The sequence below is a fragment of the Notothenia coriiceps genome, unplaced genomic scaffold (genome assembly GCF_000735185.1).
Source record: "Notothenia coriiceps isolate Sejong01 unplaced genomic scaffold, NC01 NC01_scaffold00036553, whole genome shotgun sequence".
Lineage (NCBI taxonomy): Eukaryota > Metazoa > Chordata > Actinopteri > Perciformes > Nototheniidae > Notothenia > Notothenia coriiceps.
Window position 1 is genome coordinate 37,531 of NW_011369254.1, and position 26,265 is coordinate 63,795.

The 26,265-nt window shown below is 41.9% G+C and overlaps 1 long non-coding RNA gene across 3 annotated transcripts in view; it reads right to left on the reverse strand.

The window, feature by feature from the left end:
• The window catches only part of LOC104964074 (uncharacterized), a 35,688-nt gene extending 12,179 nt beyond the window's left edge, over positions 1-23,509 (reverse strand). For all 3 annotated transcript variants that reach the window (XR_800377.1, XR_800375.1, XR_800376.1), the window contains exon 1: positions 23,384-23,509. This is a non-coding gene — a long non-coding RNA (uncharacterized lncRNA). The remainder of the gene's footprint in view (positions 1-23,383) is intronic.
• Positions 23,510-26,265: the final 2,756 nt, after the last annotated feature.

Below are 26,265 nucleotides of genomic sequence, written 5' to 3' on the forward strand. Positions count from 1 at the left end.
CAGGTGTAGGCATGAGTGAGAACTGGACAACTATACATTCCTAACGAAACAGAAACAGTGCATTTAAAAGAGACAGAACATTCAAGAATTTTACAATGCGAGCTTTAAAAACAGAGACACGCACTTTTCGTAATGACATCCCTCAACGCCCTGGGCGTCAGCCGCCCACCCGCTCCCTCCTTCGACAGCATCCGGCCCGACCGCCTTCCCCATGACCGCGCGCTCTGCCCCTCCGCTCTCTGTGCGCGAGAGTAGACGTGTTTTCTTTCCCGCCCTATAAAACCTCGCTCTGCGCACTCTCGCGCCGTGCGCCCGCCACCGATACTGTACCGCGACGCTCGCTCTCCGCGCTTACTCGGTGTGGTCTCTACTCAAGGTGTATCTCGTCACGTCAACAGGCAAGCTCCAACCGCAACTGCGGCTTTGTACAATCTCAAAGAGTCTGGCATGACAGTCACTCTGATGGTGTATCACCTGTGCGGTCTCTCAGCCGGAGACTCTTGCCTGCCCGAGTTCAGACGTGCCTGTGTGTCGCAAGGCTCTGAACGAAGCATCTTGTGTGTAACGTGGTCGGGCGGAAAGCAAAGAGGTTGTGACACAGAGTCCTACAAGGAGGATACCTGAAGATGAAAGGCCTCCATAACTGAAACTGGTCAGGCTGCTCTCTGTCTTCCTGACTGACTCACGTAGGCCTATGGTCGTCAGGCGTGAGCGGTGGAGCTTTTAAACTCTAGCCCGTCATATTCCTCATCAGAGCAGCCACACCTCGGCGTCCATCGAGACCTCATCAGGGCCTTAATTGGCTGCGCACTTTGAACTCAAAACATGAGGCTGATTGGAGAGAGAGGTGCAAGGGCGTTTTCACATGTTTAAAATGTGCATATTATTTGCTTCAGTGGCTTGTTACTTTTGGATTTGTAAATAAAACGTTAGTGTTGCAGTTCATGAAACCATGCAGGAGCATTTTGACATCCCCCTCGGATCCTTAATTTGTACACAATCCTAATCCATTATTTGTGTGTCTATGGTGTTCATTTATTATGTTTTTAAACGATCATTTTCATGTTTTGGTTGATCTGCTAGAGACTAAATGAAATAAACATCAAATACAAAATGTAAAATTGTGGTTTCGAGCCTACATAAATAACCATTTGGATCTGTGTGTTTGAACATAAGACACAGCTATTACAATCCATGCAGCGTTCAAACAAGAAGAGTTTTGGAAATGCCTCCAATACTTAAAATCAAGATGGCATTTACGAAATATAAAAGTTCAAACTATATTCTGTTGTTCTCCATTTCGATGTCACCCGGTACCTGTTGCTAAATATTTTATGTGATTTTAGATTGATCCATTTTTGTTTTTTCTGTTCGATACTTTTTAGTTTTTTTCGGTCCAGAGGGCCCGTTATTGGAGATGTCGAGTTGAAAGGGGGGACAGAGGGGGAGGGCATGCCATAAATGTTTAGCTCTGGTTCAGGATTCAACACTGGTTTTCTAGGCGCGTGCCTGCATGACTGTATGGGGGCCTTCCAGCTCTAACCACTGACATATCAGGCGAACCCATTCTTATCAAGGGGTATTGACCTAAACTCTTTCACTCTTTCTATATTATCCTACTATTATTTATATTTGGACACGTTGTTTGTCTTGTAGTGAATAGCCATTTTTTTGGGGTGCGCTCAAACACAACCTAAGCTTTAAGATATATATTTATTATTATTTATGGAGGTTCTGAATCGGACCTGTGCGGCGTACTGTTTACGGACACTACCTTATAATATATTATCCCCCCCTTTGCCTGCTGATTGACTCCTCCTCCTTGACCTGCACTTTCACACCTTCTTGCAGACGCCAGACATATTCAGTGATACCACCTGAAAGTGATGTTTATCCATATCTTCTTTTCTCACCTTGGATAATTATCACAACAGGATCGCTATAGAGACTTACTATGATGATACTATTAAAAAAGCTGTGTTATATGATAGTAACTTTCGTGGTGAGCATTGTTTATTATGGTAGCCATACTGAGCATTTTTTTGAGGAAGCGGTTTTGTTTGAGTATTTTACACATTAGTGGTGTTATCCAGTGGTGAGTCTGATTCGTTCAGAAATTAAGTTAAACATCAGTGTGTGCAAAACCAACTGCAACGTTTCAACGGCAGTTCTTGCTTTGATTTCCCCTTCCTGCTCAGAGGTGAAGAACAATAAATAAAGTGAGGCTGTCCACAAAACCTCACAAAGACTGAAGGAAAGAGGAGGCGTACTGTTAGGGAATAATTCTTCCTTACTCATAAGATATTTAACCTTTTCTGTGTGTTGACGTTTATGACCAACCCTGAGTCTGTTATCTGTCTTAAGGAATGGGAGGGTTAAGCTATTGTTGATATTATCGGTCACAGAGGGTTTTATGACTGAGAGAACGCTGGCTTCTAAGCACCACAGACAGGTGATTCAGTGTCTCCAGATGTTGGGGCTATCTCCAGTGTTCCCAGAATGTTTACGTCAGCCCCCCAATATGTGGATTAACTCTCTGTAAGCTAGTTAAAAGGTCTATCGAGAGAGAGGCTGGTCAGAATTGATGTGGCAACCCACCGTGCAGTCAGAACCTGCTGTGGACTTGTGATGTGAATTCTCCGGCCGATACTTGTAATAAACTAGTGTTTGACATCAAAGCTCCAACTCTCCTCGTGTCTCTCTGAGTCCTGACTCTCCATTGCTGTTTTAGCCTGATGTGTTATACAGCACACTGACCAGCACACAATCCAAAATGATGGCTGAAGGCACATCCTGGCTCTTCTTATCTAATCCTCTACAAACTTACACAAGTGTGTATACTACAACCAGCTGAAATAATTGTCTCTGCATTTTCAATTGTCCAAATAAAGAGCTCAATAAATAACATTCATAAAAAGGAGGGAAACACAAATGTAGTACCACCTCTTTCCCACCGATTTCCAAAAGAAGTCCCAGAGTGATACATCTATTTTTGAATGAATAAATACAAAAGAATGGGAAAACCTTGAGACAGATTGCTTGATGTGGAGGGAGAAAGAGAAGAATGCAGCGGCACATGCTGGATGGGTTCAGCTGGCTCATTTGTGCAAAAAGGCTTATTTGATTCGGCAGAGGGTAGCTGTGAGGGAAACTATGGGATAGTAGAGGGAAGAGGCTAATTGGTCAAAACACCATGGTCATCTAATGTATAAATGTGTTGGTGCTGCTTCCTCTCTATGTGGTTATAGGGTTACAATGTTATTTGTCCTCAAATGATATTATCTGCTTACATTAGTTTCACTTATAGAACCAGCACAGTACACAACAGGATACATAGCCAACAACAAGAACACATGATTACTCACCCACAGGGGCACTTGCTCCATGCACCTGTTAGCACGTCTGATTAACCGAGTGGTGGTACTGACGCCGGATAATTAAACGATGAGAAAAATAATTGATACGGAAGCAAAGAACTACTGCAAATATGACCGTCCTCCAACTGAACAACATAATCACATCCAACATAATGTATTTTGATTATATATCAAACACAATGGCAGAGCGTTAAGCAATCCTGCTATGCAATCCGGTTCATTCTTCTCTGGAAACAGTCCTGTGACCTTTTGCTAAATGTTCACTGCTGACAGATCAAGCTGAAGTGTGAGTGGCCAGAGCCAGCATGCCTCACACTTCAACCTCACTGCTGGCACTGAGCTGAGGTGAAGTACATCACAGAGTTTGTCAGCCGTGGCAGTTTGCTTAATACACAGTCATGGAACTTTTTTTTTTTTTTAACTGATATTGACAATTGATTTTTTTTGTCATTATTTCTGTACAGCTCTCATCCCCTAACCACTGTAAAGTAAATTACTAAAGGAAGCTTTTCTAAAATGTACATGATAACTTAGGCAACTCATTCACTAAGGTTCACAAGACTATGGGGTGGAATTTGTTTTGCCATTGGCCATAAAAGGCTGCTGATATATTTCATGTGTCTGTTATATTTACTGTAATTATAACATTTACCAAATCCTCAAGAAACATCACAATATATGACAGAAAACCTCTTCGCAAATATAAATCTGAGTAAATTCCCATTTCCTGTCAAAACAGTGTTCAGTATGTAGGATGGACGGCTTGAGTGTGTGTGTGTGTGTGTGTGTGTGTGTGTGTGTGTGTGTGTGTGTGTGTGTGTGTGTGTGTGTGTGTGTGTGTGTGTGTGTGTACAGATCAAAGGGTATTCAGTAAAGTGTCAGGTTGGAGTTGTGAATGTGTCGTTTTGTTGAGGCTTGTAACCTTTAATGTTCCCATTGATGTGCTGTCCATATACCAGAGGGGACACAGCCACGAGAGAGGGAGAGAGAGAAAGAGAGAGAGAGAGAAAGAGAGAGGGATACAGCTTTGAAATACCAGTGCAGCAGAGAGTCGGTGCACACAAATGTGGGTTGGCCTGGTTTCCAACAAGCCCCCCAGGTACCAAACACTGTGAGGAACACAGATGGCCTCTGGGTAATCCACAGACGAGCGAGTGGGGACACAAATAATCTACTACAACATGTTGGCTCTTTTTTTTTACTCAATTGATTTCATGTTATTTGTGTTTTATAAGTTGGTCATAGTGAACAACCAGCTTCAAGACCAATTCTGATTTTGATCAGAAATGGGATTGGGAAGCTTGCAGAAAAGAGACAGATGGCAGTTCCATGGCACACTAAAACCATTCAACAATGGTAATAGCCATAGATATAATGACTTACAATGTATCGGTGGAAATGCTTTTTCTCTACTGTGTTTGGGAAACCCATGCTAAAGTGTTTGGGTTTCCTTATAGATGCAATGAACCCAAATAAAGAGCAGTGAAGCTCATAGAGTGGCAGTTCACATTTCATGAATTTACAACTTGAATATACGCAGACAGTAATAATAACCGGCAGGCATACCATTTAAATTCAAATGCTTCCTTATCAGTTGGCTTTTATTGTAAACAGTTAACTGTATATAATAAAAGCCATGTATTACTGCAAGCCATCGGCTGGGCTACAGCTCTTTCAGAGAGGCAGGAAGGGAGGCAGTTCGCAAAGACATCATTACTTTTGTTGGACGGAGCACAAAGAGAGGGGGAATGCAGAGACGAGTGGCAGCACCTCAAAGGCCGGTGTATGCAGTGAGCTGTGCACAGGACTAAAAAGTTTGAGTTCTCCATGGACATGCTCCAAACATGAAGCAGGACTGGAACGAGCATCAATATGCAGCCACTCCTGCACTCTGTGGAACAAGATAACTTCAAAAAGCAGTCCTCTGTGATTTCCACTGAATTAGGTAATCATAGGAATGTTGTTCAAAGGATTTGAGATAATAGATAATGGACACGACAAGGTTATCTTTGTTTATTTTTGTGGGGAATTTAGGGTATTGGTTTCCTTAATTGTAGAGAGAAAGTTACCTTGGAGTCAAAAATGGTAACTGTTACAATTATAGAAAAAAAGCTGGATTTCTGTGTAGAAATTCACTATTATTTTCTATGAATAGCAGTAAAGGGCAAAACATTATAGTGAAAGTTATTTCCAAGCGGGATGGTTCACACAGTTTCCAATTATCGACTTTGAACCTGACTTCCCAACACTTTGGAAAAGATCAAGAGGGGCAGTAAGACAAAGATAGATTGTGCGAAACAAGAATCAAGTCAATTTTCCACTCTAAGGTAGAGCTACTCATCCTACAGTATGAAGCCATTGTATTGTGTGTTCTGTGGTTCGGGAGGAGCTTTGTCATGTATGAGAAGAAACATCCGTCCTGGGGCCCCTCAGGGCATAAAGTCACATTCTAAGGAGAGAGTCATCTCATCATATGGCCTTTCCTTGGATAGGTAAGTCCTATTTAGAAAGTTCAAGTGAATCTGCTGATGATATTGAATTACATGTCACTTGTTAGACGCTTTTATCCAAAGCAACTTACATACTCAATACTGTGGCCAATCCCCACAGGAGCAATTTGGGGTGAAGTGTCTCAGGGACACACCGACATGCTGACTGCAGCGGGGTTTGAACCTGTCCTCCCCTGATCCGAACACTAACACACTAGTCCAATGCGCCACGCGCCTTCTCCTGATAAAGGTTCTATGTCGATGTGTCCCACATACACTGCTCCATAATACAGATTTATTTTCAACGGGAAATCTCTGATCCGTAGACTACACTTCGGTACATTTAAGGCCTTGTGAGAAATGTAGATTATTGGAGTAAGTCATTTTTAAAAGAAAGCCTGCAAAACAAACAGGTGTAGCATTTGATAGACACAAGTACCCAGGTAAGGATGTGGGTTTTACATACATACAATGGAATTGCATTATGGTAAGTGTCCAATGTGTTGGGGGCTTGGCCTATAGGGTCAGGATATAGCTTCTGTTACATTGAAATAGACCAGTGTTTTTCTATCGCTTACCAGCGTCCAACTTTATGTAATTGCAGTTCAATCAAATGAGCACTGGCTTAACGCAATGTGGTTGTAATGTTGCGTAACTCTGAAATTATGTGTGGGGAACTGCAGCTGTGAGTAGAGCTTAAAGATAAAAAAATTACATTTCCGCTACTAGTAGCACCATGAAACAATGTTTTTAACTATTGGTGCCCTGGCTGTTTGAGAAGCACATGCACATGCTCTTCCACTGATTGACAGTTAGAGGTAACACTGTATCAAACGTAGCCAACAAAGACCAGAACGAAAACCACTACCTACAAAATATTGATGAACACAATGCACAATTTAAATTAATTTAAAAAAAGAGCTTTGTGAAGATTGAATATAAACAGAAATTATGTTGATTTACAAGAAAACTGTGTCTCAAAAGAGTGGGTTTAATGAATGTTAAATGTGAACTCAGTAAACCAGTTACTGAGTAAACCATCATCACTTGACTCTTTCATTTCAAAGGGTTACAGGTAATTTACATATAGTTGAGAACTAACCATTTCTTGTGACTAATCCTCACGCAACATTCTGTCTCTACTGGATTTTAATTTATGTAAATAAGAAATGAAAATGTTTGCCAATGTTTGGATACGGTTCCGTTGTCAAGAGCTGCCAAGCCTTTCATCATTCGCTCGTGAAAATACAGTAACTCCTGGTCCAATTGTTGACCTCCCAGCAGCCAAAACACAATTGTTGGTCATTCGTAACATTTGTTTCCTCCTCCCCATAAACATATACCAAGAGTTTTAAATGCAGCAAGCCATAGCAACTGGCAACATGACCTTAATAGAACCATGCTTTACAATTGTAACTTGTAGAAAAGAAGCTAAACAGCACAACAACAGCAATTGTGTCAGGTAATTCCCATTGTCAACAGCAGACAGCTCAATCATTATTATTGATTGTGAGGAAACTAGCAATCCCCAGAGACAGAGAAAGATGGAGAGGGAGAAAAAGAGACGGATAGAAAAGGGGGGACAAACAACAGCAACAGAGGACGGTGGTAAAAGAGGCAGCAATAACAGCTGAAAGGGAGAGGCTCAAGAGAGACAGACAGGTAGACAGAACCCTTTCTTATTTTATTTTGCCTCCTTGGGGTTATTGATACACAACAGAAAGTTGCAAAAGAGCTGGGATCAAGACTGCATGCCCTGTACATTATTTAACAACTCTATGTGTTTCACAGCAGCTGTTGTTCGTGTGTGTGAGCGAACGTTGAACAGAGAGTAAAGTGAAGAACTGAAATAACTCTTTAAATTATTCTAAAAGTTAAACAAATTAATATATATTTTGATGAATTTTCTTTGTGATCAAAGTGTTGCTCTCAACAACTGAGACATTATCTTAAATCGTTTTCTGTCCTAAGATCAAACAGGTAAAGGATGGTGCAGATGACATAAAAATGTAAGAAATGTTGACAGAAATATTTAACCACATCTTCAGAAATGATGCTCTAATTAAGGCATTTCTTTTACAGGCTGAGCCTCCAGTAGTTAACCGCAGTGGTTTTAAACACAGCGCCATTATTACATAGGTCTTCCTCTAACAAGAAAACAGCAGGAGATTTCACTGATTAACAATAATTCCGCCACATTCAACAAGCTGGAGACATTTTACAGCAGATATGTTGACAAAACATATCAGGAAAAGCTTGATACACATGTTTACAAAAGCAACATTGAGATTTTCTAAGAAGCCACGACAGTGTGCCATCTTGACTAATACCAGAGCAATGTTTCTAGATTACCTATAAAATGAATAACATATGCTGTAATGTTGGTAATAACATGTCCATAACTGTTTTTTTCGTGCTATGAAATCTCTGCTTCTCTGAAAAAGGCTAATTTGACCACAGTGAATTTAAAACCAACCCATTGCTATAAAAAAACACATTTTCAGGATCCACTTGTTCTAGTATACACACACAAACATGTGATGTTTTTAACGTATGCATGACCAAATGTGAGTTCAGTACATGCAAGCACACATGAGAAAGACCGCCAAAGGGAGAGTGAAATGAAAACTTGGTCATGTATAAAGCAATATGCAGTTGCCAAGGAGACAATCCCCCTCTTGCATGCATCCCTTCTCATCTATCCATCTATCCTGGCCCACCTTTGCTTGAGTCACGATACAAATGGGGGGATGAATATTTCAAATGCACTGATTAAGTGCTTTATTGATGAGACAAACACACTTTCATGTGTCTTATTCTTTTTTACTCACACAGCGTCATTATATGTTTCATGTCTATAAAACCTCCTACGTACTTTGCTCACAAACATATGCATGGTTCTCCTCGCGGTCGCCTTCTTGACTGTATCATCAATTATCAGAAGGTGATGGTGACCGGACCAATTAAGCTGCCTGCTTTAATGCTGCATAGCCACAGTGTTGGAAGGAAAAGTATTTCCCTGTTGTCTGTCTCTCCTGAGTGTGTTTATACTGTACGTTGTATGTTTGTGTAGTGGTGGGTTTGCAAGCATCTGCACTAGGTGTGTGTCTATCAGCACATAAAGTGGGGTTGGCAGTTTCTATAGCTCTTAATGGTTTTGCACAATTGGTCCTTAGCCTGTGTTTTACACTTTGGCAAACCTATAGTTATGATATCCCCTATTTCAAATGATAAACCCCCACAATTGCATAGACTGAAACACATAAAGACTTCAGTCTGCTTTAGTGTTGGAATATAAATTATTGCTATTAAACCACCTCATGTATACTTAAGTGAAAGTTTGACGGGATAAACTCCACTGGATAAAATCCCTTAATTGCTATGTAACTTGATTTCAATCCTTTCAGAATCCTTTTTTATGAAAAGTAACATGTTTTCAATGAATTTAACTAAGGGAAACATCTGAACATAAACAGTGTTGTGAGTATAATCACACACACACACAAACACAAATACACACAGACTCTCTCACACACACACACACACACACACACACACACACACACACACACACACACACACACACACACACACACACACACACACACACACACACACACACACACACCTCTTTAAACATCTGCTTGGTAGCTAATGAAGATATTTCTTTTAAACGGATAATGATATTTTTTTTCTGATCATTATTGCGTTTTGCTTTCCTTAACTTACACACATGTTGTGGAGATGGCCATGCTCTTGTTTAATTACAACTCTTAATATGCTGAACAATAATGCATTGGGAACGGTTGCTGGATATCCAACATTTTTAAGACAAATGTTTAACCATTCACACTTTTTGCGCCCCATATCCAAACACTTAGGATAATTACATTGTACTGTAAACTAAGTATGTTTGTGTTTGTGCAGCAGTTTAAACATTTTGTCTAAGATACTCGTTAACATGCAAATACAATAAAATCTGCACCATCCAACATCACAGAGGAGCCCTAAAATATACTGTAAGCCCACTGTTTCCGACTTAATTTCCCCTTTAATGGTGAAAGAAACATTGGGGTTGCAGAGGCATAGTTAATGAAGAGCAAATGCAGCCCCTAGCGAAGGCCTTCAGCCCACATTCATCATGGATTCAATTTCCCCCATGCACGTACAGAGAGTATCTGGAATCATTACAACACAACTAGCAGGCATCCCCTGCTCATAAATAAGCCTGTTAATTGACCTGTCATAGCTAATTGCTGCAGGGGATAGGAGACTAGTTTGTGTGTATGTGGGTGTGTGTGTCTGTGTGTGTGTTTAAAAAAAGAGTTGTCTGTATGTGTGCATTTTTGTGGATGTAACTCAGAGTTTGTGTATGTAAATGTGTTTGTGTGTAAAATCTTATACACAGACATACGGACAGAAGAGCTGTGTGTTTCGGGGTGAGTATGAACAGTGGAGGACTCTCTTTCCTGGGTTTGTTGATTTTAGAGCCATTAGTAATCAGCCTTGAGACATGGACTATGTGAGGCAAACCAGCGCACGTATCGATCCGAATGGTCAGCCTGTCTGACCACAGGGCAAGAGAGAAAGATACGCAGAGATAAAGAGACCAAAACAGAAAACAGAGAGGTATTGAGAAACACACACCGGAGGATAGAGGCACGCAAAACCAAACCCATCATCATTTTTTGCCCACACTTTTTCCCCCCTCTCTGATGGGTTGTAAACTTGCTGAGGCACACACATATAAACACACAATCACAAAGAGACATGGTGAGTTTGAAAAAAAAAAGAGGTGGGAAATGAGTGAGAGGAAGCATAGTTTACAGTCGGAAAAAAAAACTGAGTCATAAAGTTCACTCGGCCACATCCCAACAGGAGAGAGCTTACTGCAAGTGCAGCTGCCATAGAGCCAGAGGGACTTCAATGATGTGTCAACAGACAGTGCTCAAACACAGGCGCTGGCTCTGTTATGTCTCCCAGTCCAATTTCTCCCACAATTGACTGAAACTGTATGGTGGACATAAACTCCTGATAAACTTGCATGTAAATATTATAGTTCAGGAAGTTTTTATCCCACGATTTTGATAAGAATTTAGACAGGAGACCTGGTTCACATCGGTTTGTAGTTACTTAAAAACCATAAGTGAATATTCTTGTATCAGCAAATTAAACATGGCAGTCTAGGAATGTGCAGGTGTAAACTCTTTGTATATACATTTGCTTGCAGTACATTGATTCCCATGATGCACCTGTGCATTCAAACTAAAATCATAGAAAAATGCAAGGAATGTCAAATCTGAAAATTGACTCTTGTAAAGTTACCTACACTCCCCAAAAATACTATATGCCCTGATCCGACTGTCTCTATGCTAATATAGGGATTCTGATAGTGACTCAGGGTATTGGTCGATTCAGAGTACCGATCTGATACCTTTGCTCTCTCTCTTTTCCTCTTCACTTTAAAACTCAATATCTCTCAAAGTGGAAACGACAGGGATCATTGCTGATTTTGTCAGTTGATGCTGTAATTACACGTCTAGTCTTGTTATGCAATCGAACACCCTGTTTGAGCTTGGAAACTTTCACATCTTTAAGAAAATGGTAAACATAGCAATGTTAGGACTTTTGAAATTGTGTTGTTTCAATTTGTCATGACAAAATGACTTGGAGTAGAAAAGTACATTTCATTTGGCTTACCTGATTTATTTACAAATTTGTATTTGTCATATTCTTTTTGATGTGTATCTACAAATGCCAATGGGTCTAATCGGTGTGAAACCTTGTTCTCCACCCTGAGATCAGCACATTCTTGTAGAAGCGAATAATCCTCTGGTTATATGGATAGGCTTAGTGCTGAATGTTCGGTCAAAGGCCCTCATTTATCAATACCTCCCTCAGTACTAAAATGTCAAAATATTGTACCAACATGTTTTTAATAAAAGAAAAAAGCACTCAAGACTCTCATTTAAAAGGCTGGGTTTGATTTATATTCTTCATATTTTACATTGACTTCATTGTACTATTGTCATACATTTGTGTGGCTTGATATATAAGAATATGATACTATTGATTCCAGTGGGCAAACTCTCTCATTGCTTCCTTCCTGAGACTCAGGCTCTGGCTCACAGGGCAGATGCCTGCCAACAGAGAGCTTGAGTTCTTGATCTAACCTTGCCACCACTCCGATGTGAACAACTTAAATGTATTACTTTATGCCTCAACCAAGAAAAGAAAAATATATATATTTTATATATCTGGTAACTCTGACATTACTGTATAGTCAATAGCTCAGGGGTCTTAAAATAAAGTCTGAATTGGATGACTTTCCCTGGTTCTTTGGAACTTTAAATGTCATGTGGAGAGACAGTTTCTTCTCAAAAATGTATAAAAATTCAAGCAAAGTTTTAAATTATTTTACAATTCCCTTGATTCTCAAAAGCCACCAGAGTATAAACCCTGATATATCTGGGCTGCAGTGGAGGCCTTGGGGAAAGACATAAAGTAAATGTTTCAGATGTGAGAGAGGATTACAGGGAACAAAAAAGTGTGTTATTCCATTTTTCTTTCTTATTTTACTTAGAGCAAGTCTTAGCAGACCTGACAATGCTGTCTCCACGTGGTAGAAATGTACTCTCAAGAGGCGAGAGCTGGAGGGTGATTCTAATTCAGCGGGTGAGGTCTTTCAACATCTAGCAAACAGTACTCAACTCTCAAGTTGACCAGGTCATCCCTTTAAGCACATCTCAGCAGCTTAGTGTGGGTGCAAGTGTGGAGAGTGTTACAGCTGTAAGAAACACAACCTCTTATAGTAGGTAACTGTCCCTATGCTGTTCTATGCTATTTTTTCAATGACAGACTTATTCCTTAATGTTATGAAAATATCACTCGTCACCGGCTTGAGCTTCAATATCAGGATACATGTATTTATTATCCTCGCAAGAATGGAAGTAGTCATCACACACAGAGCTGCATGGGACAAATAGTTCCCAGAACAGTGTCCTTCACATGCTGATATACTGTACAAGAGAGGGTGTTATTCATTCAGATGCAGAATACCGGTTCAAAGCAGTATTCTGTGCTTAGTTCAGATTAGCTAAGGCCCACGTAAGCAATACACACATGACAGTCATATGTCTATCTCCATAGAGGCTGAATCATCATGTTAATCGTTGTCACATAGCTGGGTCAATATCACTATAAAGTAACTTTGGTGTCCCCATCAGAATCACTCAGTTATCATGAAAATGTAGCAGAAAAATTAAACTCTGAAGTCTTATTATAAAAGGCCCAACATTTACACACATATCAGTACAATGATAAGTCTCTTGAAATGTGTTTCCTTCATTTTATACCTTATTTTTTCATTGGATGTACGTGATTTTGGCATGTCCCACCCACACACTGCTCTGCTAACTGCAGTGTGTGTAATAAGTGGTTAAATCATACTACATTTAAAAACAAATTATATGGCTTTTATTGCCCACAACGAGTTATTTGATAAAACGAGTCATTTTGATCATGTATATTCTATTTTCATAATAATATTGAACATTTTGCATGTGTCCCTGACATTTGCTGTCCACCCTGTCATTAAGGGGTAACTGCCCCATAAACAACCCTCTGATGTTTTCAGTGACATCACTACCACCATTTTGTCTTTCCTCAATGGAGGCTGAGACATTGGCTAGTTGCAAAGTACGTTTTTTAACTTACTATTTCGAAATTGATAATCATATTAATGTGTGTAGTGTGGTATGTGTGTCTAGCTGTACATGTCCAATCTGCCACACCTGTGAGCACGTTTCAGTAATTAAGCATATATATGTGGTTAAGCACAGTGACTCAGTCTGGGATGAGAGTGCTAACTGAAGCACTCGTTTCTCAACTGTGTGACAGTGTCTCAGCGCTGGTGCGTCATTGTAATGCTGAATATTTAGCCATAATCCATCGTCAAAGTCAACATGTTCATCAAGCCTTCATAAAGAAATAAAGCATGTACGTCATGAAAGCCATCGTCCTTTCTCCACAACAATAGTTGGCTAACTGAATGCACCTACCTCCATGAGTAACCTATGTTGGATAACCCGGTCACCCTGTCATCGAATGCTGCTCAGCATGGCGGACTAACATGGTACAGTTTATAACTCAAATGAAGTGAAGCGTACGACCCGCACAAGATGCATACATCAAGAAACATGCTACAAGGAAATATATTTCTAAGACTTAATGAAAGATATGGGACACACTTTAGTTTCATTTTAAATTAATCTGATTTCTTACCCTTGACAAAGTATAGATTTACCATTTATCTTTTTTACAAATTCCACCCCCTATTGGTAAAAAATTTTTTTTAACAAATGGGGTTTTTTATTAATTTTTCCTTTGGGAATTTTTTGGTTTTTGGGGGTCCAAATGGGACAAAAAAAAAAAGGGTTTTTTTGGGAAATAAATTTTTTTGGCCCTTGTTTTTTGCCAAAATGTACTTTTGCCCCCCCCCCAGTTTTTTTTTAAAATTTTTTCAATAGAAAAGTGGTGGGGGAAAAGCTTTCTTTTTGGAAACCCAACCCATCCAAATTTCCCCCTAACAGCCCCCCAAAAAAAATAACGTATACCCCCTTAATACAATTGGAAAATATGAAAAATTTCAAAAAATTTGGGGAAAAAAAAATCCTCCCCAAGATTTTTTCTTTTTTTTTTTTGGGAAAAATTTGGGGGGGAAATCCCCCTCAAATGGGGCAACCCGTATTTGGTGGGGAAAATATTTGGGAACCCTCAAAAAGCCCCCAATCCCCCAAAAAACAGTGGGTGTTTCCCTGACCGCTTTCTTCCCCCCCCCCCCCTTAGGTAATTCCAAATTAAAACATCCCCTTGGTCCCCCAAATGCCCTCCCGCTTTTAAAAAGGTCCCCTTGGAAAATATTTTTGGGGGGGGGAAAAGAAGCCAAAACAAAATTTCCAAGTTTAAAAAAAAAATTTTTTCCAAAAACTTAAAGGGAACCCCCCCTTTAAAAAAGAATCCCCCCATCGCCCAAAAATTTGGGCCCAACTTTTTTTTTTTTGGTAAAAAAATGTCCCCCCCTGTTTATCACATGAAAAAAAAAAATAATGTGGTTTCCCCCCGGTGGGTGGGGGGGTCCCCAAGGGGGAACCTCACCCAAGGTTGGTCCAGAAAACACAAAACCCCCCCCCCCTTTCCCCTTTTTCCTTTTTTTTTTCCCCTTTTCTTTTTTTTTAACCACCAAAATCCTTTAAAACCCGGGGGGGCTTTTTTGGGCTAAAATGGGGGAAAGGCTGAAATTTTTTGGTTATTTTGAAAATTTGGGGTTTTTTTTCCCTTTTGACCCCGTTCCCCAAAAGAAAAAAGGGGGTGGCTTCCCCCCCCCCGGCCTTATATGGGGGCAAACCTTTCCTTTTCCCCCCCACCCCTAATTCAGGGGAAAAATGAAAAAGGAAGAAAACCGCTTCCCCGAAAAAGCCCCCGCTTTTTGGGAAGACCCCCGCTTGTAAAAAAGTTAAAAAAACATATGCCAGGGGCCCTTGCGGTTCTAAAAAAAATTTTGGCGCTGGTAAGTTCCCCCCCACTTTGCCAAAAACAAAGAAAAAGCAGAATCAAAAGCCCCTTTTTTGCCAAAAACCAAAGGCTGGAAAAAAAGAACAAAAAAGAAAGCCCGGAAACTGGAGGCCATTGGCCCTTAAAAATGTCCCAAAAATGGAATCCCCCCCCCTGGGTTTTTTTTTTTGGGTTAAAATTTTGAAAAAAAAAACCTTTTTTCCCCCAAACCCCAAGAAAATGGGTTTTTTTTTTTTTAATATTAAGGTTTTTAAAAAATGGGGGGCCCCCGACCAAATTATTAAAAATGGTTTTTTTTTTTTCCCAAAATTTAATTAGGGGCCATGGTAAAAAGGGTCCCCCCCCCCCCTTTTTTTTTTTAAGCAATTTAAAAAAAATAACTGCCTCCCCAAAAATTATACTTGGGCCCAAAGGGGTTAAAATAACAATTCCCCTTTTACTGCCCCCCCAAAAAACTTTGGTTTTTTTTTGTTTGGGGAAAAAAAGAAAAGCAAATCGGCCCCAAAGGCTTTTTTTTTTAACCCCCCCCTGAAAGGGGGTTTTTCCCCAAAACCCTGGGGGGGCCTTGGGGATGTCCCCAAAGAACCGCCTCCCTTTTTCCCCCTCCAGTCCCCCCGGCCCCCCCTTTGTTGGGAAATGAAACCCAGAAACCCCTTTTCGACCCGGGACCCCACCCGAGTACCCCCAAACAAAGAGGGGGCCAAAATGCCCTTGTTCCTTTCCCAAAACTCCCTCAGAAAAAAGCAAAAACATTTTTAAAAAAGGGGAAACCCCTGGGGGGTGGAAAAAAGAAGAATAAACCACCCCAACATGCCCTTTTCCAAAATAAAAGGGGCCACCAAACCCCACAAGGCCCCCCAAACCACCAACCAACAAAAACAAAGAGTAAACCAAGAATTCATTTTTAAAAAAAAGAAAACCCCCCGTTTAATGAACTGTCCCCCCCCCAAAAATGAGCTTAAATTAATGCCCTGAGCTTTGCCCCCCTGGGTTAATGGTTCTTTTTTAAATGCTGTTGCCCCCCTTTGTTTTCCCCCCCCACGTTTTTTTTTTAAAGATGAAATTGAAAAAAAATCTAAAACGACAAAAAAAAAAAAACCCCATTTTGCAATTAATATTTCCGCCGGACCCCCCCCACAAATTTTTAAAAATTGAACTTTGTATTTTTTCGACGGAAACCTTTCAAAAAAAAAAAAAAAACGTAAATTGTTTTTTTTTTTTTTTTTTTTTTTTTTTTATCTTTTGAAAATTTTCCAACCGATTATCGTTTGAATGACATACAATAAAAATAGATGGGGGGACCCCAACATTTAATTTTGGGAAAAAATTTGTAAAAAAAAAAAAAAATTGTTTTTTTGATTCTCCCCCCCTTTTGAAAAAAGGGCCCCCATGGGTTTCCCTTAATCAGTTTCCCCCCCCCAAGTAAAATTTGGCTTTTTTTTTTTTTCCCAAAATTTCCCCCCCCCAAATTTTTTTTAAAAATTATATACCTTAATTTTTAAAAAATTAAACAAAACCCTTTTATTTTTATTTCAGCCCCCCCCCCTTTTTTTTTTTAAAATTTTTCCCCCAAGAATTAAGTTGGGTGGGGCCAAACCTTTCACCCAAATGAAAAATTAAAAACTCTTTTTTTTACCCCCGTATGTTTGGGGGGTTTTAACAGGAAAAAGGGAAAAAATAAATTTTGGGGATTTTGGGTGGCCCCCTTTTCATCCTTCCAGTGAAGGGGGGCCCTAACCACCATTGTCCCTTTGACAGCCCCTTGCCCCCCCAAAAAACAATTTTTTTTTACTTTGGGTTTAACAAAAAGGCGGTTGTTTTTAGCCCCTTCCATTTTTCCCCCCTTGTCTCCCCCCTGGTCCCCCAAATTTTCGCATAAATTCTACCCCCCAACCCCCCCCCCAAAATTTAACCCCAAGCCCCTGAAAATTGGGTCCAAAAATTTTCCCAAACAAAAAAATTTTTAAAATGTCCAAAAGGGATTTAAAAGAGAAAAATAAGGGGGATTTCCTCTTTTTATTCCAAGAAAAATCCCCCAGGGGGGACCCCAAGCCCCCTCCAAGGCCCCCCAGCCCCCAAAAAAAAACATAACCCTCCCTCTGCCTAAAAGAAAAATTGGGCCATTTGAAAAAGCAAAACTAAACCAAAAATTTTAATTTCCAAATTTGGCCCCAAAATTTTTTTTTAACCCTTTTTTTAATGGGCCCAAAAAGAAATTCAAGGGGGGGCCCCTGCTTTTTGGCCCCCCCGTGGGAACCCCCCCGTTGAAAATTCCCACCCATTTTTTTAATTATAGGCTCAAAAAAAAAAACCCCCCGGTAAACCCCAAAAGGTGGGGGCCCCCAACTTGCAAAATGGGGGGGGGTAAAGAGGGGGCGGAAGGGGGCCCTTTTTTTTTTTTAAAGGGGTTCCCCCCAGAAACCACTATAAAAAATGGTTTTGGGGGGGATGATAAACAATTTTTAAAGGTTGGGAAAAAGGAAAAATGGTTGGAATGAGTTAAAACTTGATAAAATTGATTTCCCCCCTTTTTTCCCAAAAAACCTTCTCCCCCATTTGACCCCAAAAAGTCCCCCCCCAGGGTTGGATAAGTTTTTTTTTTTTTGCGGGGGTAATTTTTTTTGGTTAAAAAGAATTTAAAGAGCAAAAAAAGGACCCCAGCCGCCAAATAGGGGAAGGAAAAAAGGAGGAGGAAAGTCAAAGAAGAAAAATTACAAAAATTTAAAAAATGGAAAAAGGAGGGATTGGTTGGGCTTTAAAAATTTTTTTTTTTTGTTTTTTTAATCTGTTCTTTTTTTAAGTTTTTAATATTTAGACCCACAATTCCACTGCCCCACAAGGAATGTTTTTTTGGACCCCCCAAAATCCCCCCTTAATTTTATATTTTTTTTTTTTTTTGGGTTAAAACTGTTCCCCCCCCCCCCCGACCAAACAATTGAAAAATTTAAAAAAATAAAAAATCCCAAAAACTTGTTCCCCCTTGGGAAGGGTCCCCCCTTTTTTTGGGGGAAAACAAAATTAAAAGAGAAAAGAGTGGGGGCAAAAAAAACCCAAAATTTTCCCCCCCCGAGGGCCCCCCCATTAAAGGAAAAACCCGTTGGGGGAGATCCCAAAAAATTTTAAGTCCCCGTTCCCCCCCCCCCTTCCCTCCTCTTTTTTTTTTCCTTTTTTCCCTCCCTTCTTTTTGGGGTCCCCCCCCCCCCTGGGGTTTAAAGGTGTTGGGGGGGAGGAAGAAGCAAAATTCAAAAAAATCTTTTTTTCCACCCCCCTTTAAAACGATTCCCCACCCCCCTTCCCCAAGCCAGGCTCCCCCCCCCCCCTTAATTTTGGGAACCATTAACCCAACCACCCCAGTCTTCCCCCTTTTTAACAAACCACGCAAGGCAAAAGGGGGAAAAAAAAAAACCCCGTTAAAATTGGGGTTGGTAAATGATAAATAGTGTGGGGTTGTTTTTTTTTATCTAAATGCCCAATGGGTGTTGTTGGTGTGGGGGGGTTGGGTTGTTGTTTTTTGGGCACAACATTAAAATAATTGAGTAATTGGTTTTTTTCCCCCCCCCCATGGGCCCTTTTTTTGGGTTACAGTTAATGCCTTTTGCCCCCCGTTGGGGGTGGAAAACAAAACCAAATGTTTTTTGGGGTTGGATTTTAATTTTGTGTTATGGATAAGGTCCCCTTTTTTTTTTTTTTCCAGCCTTAAATGAATCCCTTCCCCCAAAACCCCCCCTTTTCTTTTTTTAATTTTAAAGGCCCAAGGTTTTAGGGGGCTTTTGGGTGGGGGTAAAAAATTTTATGACCCTTTTTTCCCCCTTTACCCCTCCCCCTAGTCCACAACAAGGAAATTGCCCGTGGAAAAACCCCCCCCCTAAAAGGGTTGGGCCCCCGTTTTTTTTTAACACGAGGGAACCAAAAACGGCCCCCCCACCTGGGGAATTCCGGCCCCCCATAGTTGGGTCCCCCCCTCCTTGGGCGTATAACAAACTTTTTTTTTTCCCATTTTTTTACCCAACGAGGGGCCTTTGTTGGTAACAACCAAAAAACGATAGGAAACCGATAACCCCCCCACCAAAAAAAAAACGGAATACAAAACCCGGGGGGTCCCCCCAAAGGGGGGGGGTGGTATTTAAAAGAAATTTTGCCAAAATCTGAAAAAAATTGCCTCCCCCCCCCCCCCCTGGGGGGGGGTTCCAAAAAAACGGAGTTTCCCCCCCCAAGGTTGGTTAAATCCCCCACCCTTCCTTTTTCCCTTTTCCTTTTCGTGGGGTTAACGGTTTAGAAGGTTCCCCCAACCTTCGGGTTTTTTTTTGGGGGTCGTGTAGCGGCCATGCCCCCCCGCCCAAATTTCCTCTGGTCCCCTTAGGGGTTTCCCCCCCCCGAAGAGGGCCCCCCCTGGCTTTTTTTTTTTTCCCCCGAGGGTGGGGGGGGGTCCCCCTATTAATATAGGGGGGGGCCAAAAAGATTTGGGGGGGTTTTTTTATGTAATGGGTCCAGCGGTCCCCCTTTTTGGCCCCCCCCCCTTTTTCCCCCAAAGGTTCACCGCCACTTTCGCCAAATGGCCCTTTGCCCAAACCCTTGTCCCGCCCCAAGCCCCCCACCCGTCCCCCTTCCCCAAATTCGATTGGTTTTTTTTTTTTTAAAAAGCCGACCCCACCGACCCCAAGTTTTTTTCCCGTTTAAGAAACGGGTTTTCCCCCCCCCCCCCCCCCCAGAGTTGGGTTCCCCACCTGGCCCCGGCGCGGGTTAAAAGGGGTTTTTCCCCCCGTCCCCTTTTTTTCCCCCCTTCCCCCCAAAAAATTGGGCCGCCCATTCCCTTTCCCCCCCCCCCCCTTGGGGTTTCCCCCCCCCCAAGATTTTTGGTAAAAACCGGGGGTTTGCGGATTTTTTCGGGAAAAAAAAAGGGGCGGCCCCCCCCCCCCCCCCCCCCCCGGCCCTGGGACTTCCCCCCAAACTTCCCTGGCCCTTTTCCCCCCCCAAGCCTTTGCCCCCCCCCTGGCCCCCCAAACCCCCCAATGCAAAATCCCCTTCCCCCTGGGAGGATGGTCCCCCCCCCCCTCAAAGTAAAGGGGGGGGGTGGGGGGAGGTTTTGAGCCCCAAAAATCCTTCCCCCTTTTGGTGCCTTGCCCCCCCCTTTTTTTTTTTTTTTTGGGTTTTTGGGGTAGGGGGGTGGCCCGGGGGAAAAACTCTTGGGAAAGGGTTCCTGCCCCCCCCCCCCCCCTTTTTTTTTGGAGGGGTTGCCTGGTTTTTTGGGTTTTTAAAAAAAATTTGGGGTGGGGTGGTTTTTTTTTTTTGTGCCCCTAGGAAAAAATTGGGTTTGGCCCCCAGGGGTCCCAAAATAACTTTTTTGTTTCCTTTTTGGGGGTGGGCCCCTTTTCCCCCCTTGGACCCCAGGGCGGGGGAAGCGGGGTCGGGCAAAAAAGCCCCCTCCCCCCCTTGGGTCCCCGGAGCCCCGGCCCCCCCCCCGGGGTTGGGCCTTTTTTTAATTTCCCCCCCCCCGCGAAGGAAAAAAAAACTGGCAAAGGAAAGGGAAAAAAAACCCACAAAAAGGGGGGGTCCTTTTGTAAAAAGGCCCCCCTTTTTTTTTTTAAAGCCAATCCCCCCCAGGTTTTTTTATTGAAAAATTTTTCCCCCCCCCCCCCGGAGGAAGGTTATTTGAATTAAGCCCCACGTCCCGAACCCTTTTTCCCTTTTCGGGCAAAAAAATGAGGGGGGGCCCCCCTTTTCCCCCTTTGCTCTTTCCAAGAACCCCCTGGGGGGCGGCAAAGTATTTTTCCCCCCCGCTTGCAAGAGGGAAAAAAAAGACCCCAAAAGGGGCCTTTTCAATTTTAAAATAAAGGAATAATAACGGGCCTCAAAAAAAAAAAAATGCCGTAACCGGCAAAAAAAAAGTTTGTGTTTTTTTCCCCCCCCTTACGCCCCCCAAAAATTGTTTTTTTTTTTGCGAATTTTTTAAAAATAATAATACTAAACCCTTTGACCCGGGGGAAAAAAAAAACCCTGCCGGTCCCCCCCTTTTCCCCCCACGCCCCCACCCCCCCTCTAAACCCCCCATTGCCCCCCGTTACCCCACTAAAGGCCCAAACAAAAAACGGGAAGAAGAACCACCCCCCCCGAAAAAAACCTAACGGAACCACCCGGTTTTTTGGCAAAAAAGAAAAAAAAGGAAAGAATGAGAAAGAAATTTATGTGGGGGTAAAAAAAAAAAAAAATAAAATTTACCCATCCAATAAAAATGTTTAAACCCCTTCCTTCCAAATTTTATCATGAATATTGAAAAAAAGAAATTAATTTGCCCCAAAAAAATTTGGGATTTTTGGAAAAGCCCAAATTTCTTAAAAAAAAAATTTTTAATTTTTAAAAACAAACGCCCCCCTGGGGTTTTTTTTTCTTTTTGTTTTTTTTTTGGAGACCCCCCTTCTTTCCCTTTCCCAAGTTGCAAACCCACAAACAAACCAAATAACTGGGAAAGAAAATAAAATTTTAAATTTACGGGGGAATTTAAATGGGTTTTTTTTTTTTAATTTAAAAAAACCCACCCTCGAATTAATGGTTTTTTTTTGTGTAAATTTGTTTTTTTGGAAAAATTGTTTTTTTTTTTTCCTCCAATTAAATGGATTGCCGGGTAAGGCCAAGGGGAAAAGGGACGGAAAAAAACGCGCCCCCCGGTTTTTTTTTTTTTTGCAATTTTCCCCCCTTTTTTAATAGGGTTTTTTGGTTAAAAGATTAACCGAAAAAGGCCAAAATGGGTTTTTTTAATATGTTTTTTTTTAATTGAAATTTGTTTTTTTCTTAATTCGGTTTTTTTAATGCCCCGGGGGGGGGGGCCGGTTTTTTTTGGGCCCCCAAAGGAACCTTAATAAAGTTTTCCCCGTCCTTCCCCCCCCGTAAAAACACAAGGAAGGGTAATGGAAAACTAAGAAAAAAAGCCCACCATAAAATGTGGGTTCAAAAAATTTGGGTTAAAAAAAAAACAGCCCTAAAAATATTAAAACACAACAAACATTTTAAGTTTTTTTTTTTTTTTGTAAAAATTTTTCCCCCTTTTTTTGTTTAACCTGTTGGGATCTTTACTAGAGTTGCNGGTTGGATACATTTTGCTGTTTGCATGTACTTGCAGTTAATTTATAGAAAGTGTGGGAGCTTGACCAACATCCATTTCTAACAGCATAACGTATACTTAATACAATGAATATGAAATTCAATGGAAAATCTCAGATTTCTTTTTTGGAAATGGGGAAGTCTCAAATGCACCGTATGGTGATATTGACTCAGCCATCAAAACAGTGTGTCCTGACGCTCTTCTAGGTAATCATACATCCTGTCATGCGCTACTCTGATATTGGAAGAGCACATTCAGTATTTTCCCAAAACTTAAAGGGAACCTATCATGCAAAATGCACTTTTGTATGTCTGTTATACATGAATATGTGTCCCCGGTGTGTCAGGGAACTCACCAAGTGTCAGAAAACACAACCCTCTCTTTTCCTCTTTACCCAAATCTCTAAAAACGGGGCTGCAATGGAGCTGATTATTATTTGAATTGTTCTGACGTCAGAAAAGGGGTGCTCCGCCTATATGGGCAACTCTCCACCTATCAGGGGAATGAGAGACCGCTCGAAAGCGCTGGAGACGCTGTAGTACATATGCCAGGCCTGTAATTGGCGCTGTAGTCTGCCACAAAAGCAGAATCAGCCCTTGCAAAAACAAGGCTGGAAAAGAACAAATAGAGCGAAATGAGGCATGGCTAAAATGCATGATCTGTTTGGTATTTTGAAAAAAAAACTTCACAGACATGTTTTATATAGGTATGGCCCGACAATATATGTTTCAAATATAGCATGATAGGTCCACTTTAAGCATTATACTGCTCCATTATACTGCCAAGTACAATACATGTCCTTACTGCCAAACTGTTGTTGGGAAGAAAAGCAATCGGCAAGCTTTTACCTGAAAGGGTCCACTGGGGCTGATGTCAAAGAACGCTCTCCTCCAGTCCGGGCCCTGATGACCAGACTTCGACCAGACCACCGAGTCCACAGAGGCAATGCTTCTCACTCTCAGAAGCACATTAAGGGAGCCTGTGAAAGATAACCACACATGCATTCATAGGCACACACAACCACACACACACACAGAGTACAGATCATTAGAAACTGTAATGAACTGTCAATGAGCTAATAATGCTGAGCTGCTGTATGTTAAGCTGCTTCACGTTTTAAGATGATTGAAATCTAAACGACAAAACATTTGCATATATCGACCCACATTTAATGACTTATTTCGACGGACTTCAACGTATGTTTTTATCTTGAAATTCAGAAAGAAGCATATGTTGAATGACCTAATAAATAATGGACACATTAATGAAATGTATGTTGATCTGAGCCATGTCTAATCAGTTCAGATGCTTCAATCCCAATTATATATACCTATTAAATACACCTATTTATCAGCTTTATTCAGATAAGTGTGCAACTCATGATAGATCTTACCGTATGTGTTAACAGAAGATAATTGATTGTGCTTTCATCTCAGTGAAACTACACCATGTCTTACAGCCCTGCCACAATTTACTGTACAAGCGGTTAGCTCTTTTCTGTCTCTGTCATTCGCATAAATCTACCCAACCCAAATAGCCCAAGCTGATGTCAAATTGTCAACATTAAATGTCAGATAGAGAATTAAGGATTTTATTCAGAAAATCCAGGGGACCAAGCTCCAAGCAGCACATACTCTGCTAGAATTGCATTTGAGCACTACATATTTCAAATTGCATTTACTTTTATGGTCAGAATCAAGGCTGTGCCGTGGACGTGATGTCATTTATTATAGCAAACGGTAACAAGTGCACTGCATGTGGTAGAGCGAGGCTTTAAGGTCAGACACTATATGTGGATGACATTTAGGTGGAAAGGAAATGTGGATGAGTACTGATATGTCTCAAACTCTCCATTGACAGTCCAGTGGATAGTTGTATTTGTAGAATAGAGCAAAAGGACAGCCGCCAATAGGAAGGAAGAGAGGAAGTCAGAGAGATACAATTATGAAAAGGAGATGTGGCTAATTTTGTTTAATCTGTTGTTAGTTTATATTAGACACATCACTGCCACAGGATGTTTGGCAAATCCTTAATTTATTTTTGTACTGTCGACACATGATATAAAAATCAATTGTCTTGAGTCCTGGAAACAATTTAGAGAGAGTGGCACCATTCGAGGCATAAGGACGTGATCCAATAGTCTCCCTCTCTCTTTTTCTTTCTCTCTTGGGTCTGTAAGGTGTGAGAGAGCAATTCATCTTCTTAACGATCCTCAGCCAGCTCCTAATTGGAACATTAACCAACCACCAGTCTCTTAAACAAACACGCAGGCAGGGGGAACCGTATTGGTGTATGATATAGTGTGTGTTATCTAATGCATGTGTGTGTGTGTGTGTGCACATAAATATGAGTATGTTCATGGCTGTACAGTATGCTTGCGTGTGAACACAAATGTTTGTGATTAATTTGTGTATGGATATCTTTCAGCTAATGATCTTCAAACCTTCTTATAAGCAGTAGGCTGGTGGTAATTAGCTTCCTACTCTGTCACAACAGATGCGTGACTAAGGTGCCGTTTACACGAGAACAAAACGGCCTGGATCCGCATAGTTTCTCTTGCGTATAGCACTTTCATTTACACGAGGCTGTAACAAAACGATAGAAACGGAACCCACAAACGATAACGGGTCCCAAGGTGGATAGATTTGCAAATGAAATGCTCTAGGGGGTCAAACGAGTCAGTGTAATCACTTTCTTCTTCTTTCGTGTAACGTTAGAGGTCCAACTCGGTGTCGTGTAGCCATGCCCGCATCTCTGGTCCTAGGTCGAAGAGGCTGGCTTCCGAGGGTGGTCTATATAAGGGGCAGATGGTGTTTATATGGTCAGCGGTCTGCTCAGCGTCACCGCACTCGCATGCCGCACTGTCCGCCAAGCCCCACGTCTTCATCGATGTTTTAAAGCGACCGATCCCAGTTCGTAGACGGTTCAGAGTGGTCCACTGCCGGCGCGGTAGGTCGTCTCCTCCAATGGCACCATCTCCTGGGTCCAGTGCTTGAATTGGGCCGGTACTCACCGGTACGCAGTACCGGCACTTCTGATTTTTACCCATGTGGTACCGGCACTTCTTACTGAGTACCGGCAAGGTGCCGGTACTCAGTAAAATGCCGNTCCTGGGTCCCAGATGTAACGGTGGATTCGGGAGGGCCCGGCTGACTCCCACTCCTGCTTCCAAGCTGCTGCCAACCATGCATCTCTGGAGATGTCCTCAGAGGTGGAGTTGAGCATCTCTTGTGCTGCTTTGTTGTAGGGGTGGCGGGACTTGAGTCTGCTTGGAGGTGCTGGTGTTATTGTGGTGTTGTGCAGGATGTGCCAGTCATACTTTTGTGCCTTCCTGGCCAGGGCGAGGGTGGCAGCCTCCTGTCAGAGGCCGGCCGGTGCTATTCCCGCGAGGACTGGCAAGAGGGACACAGGGGTACTGTAGGCTTTAAGCATCCAGTTATTATTCGGAGGGAGGTATTGATAGCCACGTCGACCTTTCTCGCATGAGGGCTTCTGCTCCAGACTGGGGCACAGTATTCCGCTGCAGAGAAGACCAGGGGCCCCTTGAGTGGATATTCGCAGCGTCTTAGCGGAGGCTCCCCAGTTTGTTCCAGCGAGGCGGCGGATCAGCGCGACCCTGGATGTCACCTCGGCCTTGACTTCTTCCAGGTGTTTTTTAAAGGATAATGTCCGATCCAGACGCACTCCAAGATACTTCGGGGCTTGCTGGACCTCAAGACATTTGTTGTCG